We start from the raw sequence: 5,760 nt of genomic DNA, 5'->3' as shown, positions 1-5,760 counted from the left end.
CACCTATGCTACAAGAAATGCAGGAGAGGGGCTTCCCTGGTGGTGCAGTGGTTGAGAGTCTGCCTGCTAATGCAGGGGACACAGGTTCGTGCCCTGGTCTGGGAAGATCCCACATGCCGTGGAGCGGCTGGGCCCGTGAGCCATGGCCACTGAGACTGCATGCCCAGAGCATGTGCTCCTCAAGGTTAAGTCCTTCTGTCAGTTTCCTGGGCTGACAAGACTACCTCTGGAATTGTAGTCATGCTAGGCTGGAGCTAATTTTGATGCTGCCACTAGGTCTACAGAGGGGTCTGCCATTAGCAGGCTTGTTACAAAGGGCTGGGGTAGACATGGATCCTTTCTGGTCTCTGGGTGGATGGGACCGCCTCAAAGACCTTGTTCAGTAGGGTGATACAGGGACAAGGGTCCGCTTCACGGTCCCCAGTTGGGTCCTCAGTCAGTGGGCCTATTACCAGGTGCACAGACAGGTGTGGCTCCTTCCACGTCCCTGGGGGGGCTCCTGTCTAATCACTGAATGTGTCCCTGGGTGGGCAGGACTGGCCCTGGACTGTGGCTGAGAGGGGCCAGAACCAAGCCATGGGTCTGTTTCAGGTTGCAGAAGCCAAAATTGAGGTCTGCAGACCTGACTCTGGAGGCATGGATGGACGTGTCTCCTACCAGTTCCCTGGGTGGGCTGGACTATTCCTTGACTGTGGGTGGTGGGGCTGAGGTGGGCTGGACTGCTCCCTGACTGTAGCTGGAGGGGCTGGAGCCATGTACAGGGCCTTTTCAGGATCTCTGGGGGGCACAGACAGGTGTGTCCTTTATCAGGTCCCTATGCCAGCGGGGCCACTTGCAGACTATGGCTGGGATGGTCAGAAGCCCCATGAAGTGGAAACTTTCAGAATCTACAGTCCGGCTGAGTTTGCTGGGTTTGCCTCCAGAGGTTCCTGGACCATAGCTGAGAGGGGCTAGGGCTGGTTCACGGGCCACTTCAAATCAACAGCTGGGACCAAGTTCTGTATGCTTATTATCCAATGCACAGGTGGGTGTGACTCCTTCTCAGTCCCTTGATATATGGTGCTGGTGACAGGACCAAGCCAAATGGGCTGTGTCTGAATCCTCAGGAATATGGAGTTGTTTCTAGGTCTGTAACCAGGACCACAGCTGGTGAGTCACCACCTGGGTGCTGGCCTCAAAATGGCTCTCCTCGGTCTTGGACTATACCAGTGCTTCACTGTCTCCTACCTGGATGACAAAGCTCCCACAAAGGCACTTTTGTGCACAGATGGATGCCAAATTATTGTTGGTCAGAGGTGATAAAGGAGAGGACACCTTATTTAGCCATCTTGCTTGCATCACTCTCCACAACCTTGGTTTTCCGATGCAACTTTTTTACGGCATATTAGTCAGGTTTCGAAACAGAACCAATAAAATATATATATAGAGAGAGATTTATTATAAGGAATTGGCTCATGTAATTATGGAAAATGGCAAGTCCAAATCTTCAGTGTTAGCCAGCAGGCTCAAGACCCAGGAGAGCTGATGGTACAGATGAACTCCATAGACCATGTGGTGGAGAATTCCTTCTTGTTCCAGGGAGCTGGTCTCCTTGTTCTATCAAGTCTTCAACTGTTTGAATGAGGTCCACCCACATGATGGAGGGCAATCTGCTTACTTAAAGTTCACCAGTTTAAGTGTTAATCATATCCAAGAACACCTCCAAGTTGACACATGAAATTAACCATCACATATGGCTACTTATACTTCACTGTTTTCAAGAGTCTTGATGTTACCTGGTAACAATATTTGCTCTATTCCAAAGTCTGCTGGTGGTGGAAGGGAAGACATCTGAGGCCAGGCAGTGCTGAGTTTATATCCTGACTCTGTGAGACTTTAGGCAAGTTTATTAATTAAGCTCTCTGAAACTCATCTGCTTTATCGGTATGATTAAAATAAAAATGTCCTTGAGGCATATAGTTGCTAAAAAGATTAAAGTATTACACAACTAACAGAATGTCTGGCACATGGAATATATTTAAATAAATATTAAATCTTTTCCTTCCTTATTCTCAGTTTTCTATAGTTTTCATATGCCAAGGATGTTATCTTTAGATACTTTGTCTTATTCAGGGAGTCATTAGCTGTAAACTAGCAAAAACCTGGCGAAATTAGCTCAACTAAAAAGAAAAGTGGGTGAAGTGAGGATTATTAATGTTATAAGAGGCACTCTTACATAGTTCTTTAAAAAGGAAATTAGAATCAGCTGAGCCTCGCTGGGAAGGATCTGGGAACTCGGGTCTGCTTCTGTGGTGTCTGCCCCATTCATTTCTCTATGGTGTCATTTCCTCTCATTTCTGCTTCACTCATCACTTCTGCTCCTTCAGTTTGGTTTGCATCTAGTTTTGGTCAGAACTGACTCTGCTCCAGCTTGGTGTGATGGTAGTTCTCTCAAGAGTGAGAATTTGATTGGCTGTAGGCCACCCAATAGACTTCCTGACACCAATGCAAGTATCCATCCTGGTCCAACCAGGGGGTATGACACGGCCCAAGCATGGTCACTTAGTTTTGCCTGTCAGGGAAGAGAGTGATAGAAAAGAGACTTCTATAGGGAAAAGCACTCCCAAAACATGTTGACCATTGCTCCCTCACTTTCCACCTATCAAATTCTGCATGTTTTTAAAATCTCAGAGATAAGTACTCTTTGCTCTCTCAAAGAGGTTTTCTTCTCCCAGTGCTTCCTCCAGAGAAGAAAATTCTGTTTTCCCAAGAAAACTGTGTTTTATTTCCCCAAGCCGAGATAACTCCAGTTTATTCACCCTCTTTTTAATAAGACATCTTAAAAAACGGTTTGAGCTGACATTCTCCCAAGAGACAGAGTCTATGGGCTTACTTTCTTACTTATTGCCATGTCACTTAATTGAATTATGTCATCTTGTCATTGCTACATGTAATCTCAGGGGGCCCTGGGAAATTGGGCCATGCTGAATACTTTGCATTCCAAGTATCTCATTCTCTTCTCATCAAATTGTAATTATCTTCACCCTGATGCTGTTTATACAAAACAACCCTCCCAAGACAGTTAACGCCCACATAGTCAAAACCAAAATGGAGACTTAAGGTATTATCTGATCAATTTTACCAATTTTGACAACTGGTTAAGATAATTAGAGCAGGAGGAAAAGGATCTCTTTTTCTCAAAGTTCTGTCTTCTGGTCTAAATTGTTCATGTCACAGCTTTGTATCTTCTCTTTGCTTGATGGCTACACCTACGTTTTCCCAAGTCACAAAGCTTATTATCCAGGCAGCTTAGTAAATATTCAGCTTTAGCCACCGTTTTTCCTGGGAAGAAAATTTTCATGGGTAAAATTATTCATTTTAGAGTATACAAGGCCAAAATTGACTCTGGCATTTTACTTTATGAGACCAAAGTTTGCATACAAAAGATCTACATACTATGCAAATGTATTCTTAGTTTTTCTAGGTAGCCTTCATAAAGCTTGGCAACTCCTTCCCCAAAGCCCTTAAATAATGCACTTGAATTTGAGATAGGTTAATTCAATAAAAGCTTTACTTTCTTTTCTGAAGGCACCTGAGTGACCAAATGCTGGTGTGTTATTGACACTGCCATAAAACAGTGTAATCTCACTCATTTATCAGTTTTTGCTCAGGAGGACCTGAAGCTGAGCTCATTTAGAAGCTGAATTATCTCTGGCCCTCAGAGCCAGATGGCAAGTTCCTGTGAAGGTGGGGGAGTATTGCTTCCAGGAATTATTGGAAAGTAATCTCCACACCTGCCATAGCCTATGGAGCAGACCGATAAAAACAGAACATGCTACATTCCTCCCACCAACCCAGAGCCCCAAACACTCCACAGCCAGAACCAAATTCAGCATGAAATGCAGAACTGATTGCCCCCTGTGCTTACCAGTCCCATTTGACCCAAGCTCTCACAAATACTAACCCTTTATTTTCAAAAAGAAAAATTTGATTAGCTATTGCTTTCAATCCAGGTGCTTAAATAAGTCTTTTCATCTTCTTGTCCTTATGAAATGGCAAGGTCAAAGACAGAGAAGAATGGGAAACACTCATGGGTATGTTTACCAGAGTATTATTAAAGAGAAGGAATTACTTTGCTTCAAAGGTGGAGATTTACAATACCTGTATAATGTTTCTAAAGGGGATAATGAAAGGTTTGGCCAGAGTTCTACTTCTTATACTTATGGGATTTTTTGATTTGTATGTATATGTTAAACACACACACAAAATATATCTGTAATATATGTATTCCATATATCCTGCTCACCTCCTGGGGTTATCAAGAGAGTGATTCAATACTTACCTGGCAGGGGAGATACCGTGATCACGAAGGTGGTTTTCCCAGGGCGAGACGCATTCATTGCACTCCGGATGTGCTGACCCCTGCAATATCCCCAAACGTGGTAAACTCGACTGCATAATTTGTGGTAGTGCGGGACTGCCTTCACGCTTTCCCCCATAAAGAAAAAAAAAAAAAGAGAGAGAGAGAGAGAGTGATTCATTCATTTTCTCACTTAATAACTGTGTTTCGTTGAAGGGATCCCAAAATGGAGAAGGCATGTTCTAGTTTCTAAAGGAATCCATCTTGGAGAAAGGATTAAATTATGTAATGATATGGATAGTAACTCACAGTGTTTAAGAAAGTTGTCATTGTGCTAATGTGTTTTCATAATTGTGGACCGTTTATTTTCTTTTCTTTTTTTTTTTTTTTTCCCGGTAGGCGGGCCTCTCACTGTTGTGGCCTCTCCCGCTGCGGAGCGCAGGCTCAGCGGCCATGGCTCACGGGCCCAGCCGCTCCGCGGCATGTGGGATCCTCCCAGACCGGGGCACGAACCCGTGTCCCCTGCATCGGCAGGCGGACTCTCAACCACTGCGCCACCAGGGAAGCCCTGGACCATTTATTTTCATCCAGAACCGCTAGATACAGGTACTTTTAAAATTATTGGAGCAGGATGATTTATAGCAAAGACATATGCTGTGTTGGCATTTTCATAGTTCTATCTATTAGAATCTTACCATTTTAACAGGAATGCTTCTTACTATTTTCCTTTGGCTGTATTAAATTAATCAGAAAAAAGTGCTAGAGGTTTTAAAGCCAGCCAGACCTGCAGCTGACCTTTGGTTTTACCAATAAGTCACTGAGTGACCTTGGGAAAAGAAATCACATAAACTCTGACCTTTATTGTCCTCATCTATTAAGTGGGGATAACAATCCTTAATTTTCAAGGTTATTTTTATGAGTTATATATGATTCTGTATTTAAAAAGCACCTAAGAGAGTAAGTGGTTCTATAAATGGCTAAAATAAATGGTGGTCAGATATTGCTCTGTGGAAAACCTGGTCATTATAGTATGACAAATTAACTGAAGAACTCAGACAAATTGATACCTTGTCAAGCCCAGCTCTAGAGAATCATCTCAAGGAGGTCTTGAAATTTAAACAAAAACTCTATATGAATTCCGTAGGAGATTTTTATCATATTAAATAGTCTAGAAAATCATTGTATGATATCCTTCTCAGTCTGCTAGGAGAAAAAAATGTTAAATCCAACAGGAGGATGAGGACCTGCTTTTTTTTCCTTCCAAGAGGGATAGCTCTTAATCAGAGTGCATTCTCCATTCAAAATCATCTGTGAAGATTGGCATGAAAATGCAGATTCCTAATTGAACAAAGACAATTATTTCCAGATTGAAGTACAGTGGTGAATAGCTCTGTGCTCCAATTACCGCCAGACTTTTATTT

General features: G+C 43.1%; 1 non-coding gene across 1 annotated transcript; it reads left to right on the top strand.

Annotated features, from left to right (window-relative positions):
* The first annotated feature begins 4,313 nt into the window (after positions 1-4,313).
* On the top strand, positions 4,314-4,477 carry LOC131767559 (U1 spliceosomal RNA). Its single transcript, XR_009338763.1, has one exon. It is a non-coding gene; the product is annotated as a U1 spliceosomal RNA (small nuclear RNA).
* Positions 4,478-5,760: the final 1,283 nt, after the last annotated feature.

Source organism: Kogia breviceps, chromosome 12 (genome assembly GCF_026419965.1).
Source record: "Kogia breviceps isolate mKogBre1 chromosome 12, mKogBre1 haplotype 1, whole genome shotgun sequence".
NCBI classification, from domain to species: domain Eukaryota; kingdom Metazoa; phylum Chordata; class Mammalia; order Artiodactyla; family Physeteridae; genus Kogia; species Kogia breviceps.
Note: the sequence above shows the minus strand (reverse complement) of the source record. Positions and strands in the feature narration are given on the sequence as shown.